At 62.4% G+C, this 1,888-nt stretch overlaps 1 non-coding gene across 1 annotated transcript; it reads left to right on the top strand.

Annotated features, from left to right (window-relative positions):
- The first annotated feature begins 423 nt into the window (after positions 1-423).
- Positions 424-496, top strand: TRNAF-GAA. The gene has a single exon. It is a non-coding gene; the product is annotated as a tRNA-Phe (tRNA).
- The last annotated feature ends 1,392 nt before the right edge of the window (positions 497-1,888 follow it).

Genomic DNA, 1,888 nt, shown 5'->3' with positions numbered 1-1,888 from the left:
CTGAGCACGCGGGGAACACACTCGCTGCCCACCCCAAACGGGCCTCGCCCGCAGCCGACCTGGGCAGCCTTTGGCTCGGCTTCGCCGTCCAGGCTTGGGTTTGCTTGCCTGGCATGGCTGCATTCCCTCCAGCCCTGGCCACACAAGGCCAGTGACCTCACAAAGGAGGCCACAGGTCCTGGCCCTCAACCCCAGCCCCTGCCAAGTAGGTCAGCCTAGAGCCTGGCAGCTGCAGGCTCCCCAGCCCAGGCCACTTCTTGGGCCTCCTTTGTCAAGCACGGGCGCTGGCCAAGCAACCGCAGGTCTGGGAGCCAGGCAGGAGGCCCAGGCACCTCCAGCCCAGAGCCCCAAGCCCAGCCTTCCACCTTGGGCTCTGGGCCTCAGGATGAAGGCCCCAGCCAGAGCCACCTGCTTACCCAGCCAGCTGAAGTAGCTCAGTTGGGAGAGTGTTAGACTGAAGATCTAAAGGTCCCTGGATCAATCCTGGGCTTTGGCAGCCCTCTAGCCTTCCTTTAGCTGCTGCCTGCCTGGCCACCTGTGGGCCAGCCACACCCCTGCTGCCTATCCCACGTGCGCTTGCAGACAGACAGAACTTTTGGCAGGGACAGTGCCTCCCAGCCAGCCAGCAGGCCTGTTTGCTGTCTCCTTGCACAACTCACCTGCACTCACCTTCCACGCATGCTGTCCCTGCCACCCCCAGGCACAGAGCTTTCCTCCTATGCAAGCCCCAAAAGGGAGGCGTTCCTTTGAGCCAGACTCAAACCAGCCACCTGAGAATATCTTGCCCAATAGTCCTCCACTCTACCAGCTGAGCTACTGAAAGCAATACACCTGCCCCTTTTTTCAGCTTCATGTTACACATGCCCAAAAGCACCTGGCCCACCCACCCGGGACCCAGCACTCAGGCCACCATCACCGCCCCCTCCCGCTCGGCCCCCCACTCTGTGCCCTGCCTCCCGGTGAGCCCTGGCCTCTCTTTGGCACTCACACCTGCCAGCCTTGAGCTGCTCTCGCCCAGCCACCACCAGCCACACACACCAGCCCCACGAAGACCAGGCGCAGGGCCCACCAGGTCGCACGCCTCCACTAGACGGCCGGCCCACCCCAACCCAACCCAACCCAACCCAGAGCTGCAGCTGGGCCTCCTGCCTCTGCCCTTCCACACCCTGCTAGCCTTTCCCCGCAGGCCCCACTCACCACCAAGCCCACGCGCCTGTCCCGCCGGGCCAGGCCTCAGTTTCCACATGCCTTGCCTTCCACAGCCTACCTGACACTGACCCAGCTTGAGAAATGCCCTGATTCAAGTCAGCTGAATCTGATTTGGAGATTCAGCTGCTGCAAAAACTCTGAATCAGCCAGGCCAGGCCCATCTCTTGCCACCCTCCTAGCCTGGCAGTGGCTGCCCCAGCCCCCAGCACTTATTAAAAAAAAAGCCCCAACTCAGCAGGTGCTGCCAGGCAGGGGACAATCCCTGCTTCCCTGCACTGCCCCACACTGCGTGGGGAGATCTGCACAGGCTCCCTACCCCCTCCTCTTGCTCCCCACAGGTGCCGCAACTGGGCCAGCTCTGGCCCTTTAAGAAAAAAAAGCCCGAAACCCACCCCCAGACTCACCACTCCTGCCAGCGGGGGGCGATCCCCACTGCCCCGCGCCATATGGGGGTCTCTGCACAAGCCCTCGAAGCCCCGAGGCCACACCAGGAGCAGTGAGTCCCTTGGCTTTTCTTGGTTGTTTTTTTTTCTTAAAGGGCCAGAGCTGGCCTGGGCAGGGCTCCCATGGGGGAGATCATGTAAAGCCCCCCATGCAGTGTGGGGCAGTAGGGATCGCCCCCCTGCTCAGCAGCACCCAGTGAGCACTGGGGCTTTTTTTTAAAGTACCGAGGGCTGGG

This window comes from Gavialis gangeticus, unplaced genomic scaffold (genome assembly GCF_001723915.1).
Source record: "Gavialis gangeticus isolate Ggan-Ray unplaced genomic scaffold, GavGan_comp1, whole genome shotgun sequence".
Taxonomy (NCBI): Eukaryota; Metazoa; Chordata; order Crocodylia; family Gavialidae; genus Gavialis; species Gavialis gangeticus.
Note: the sequence above shows the minus strand (reverse complement) of the source record. Positions and strands in the feature narration are given on the sequence as shown.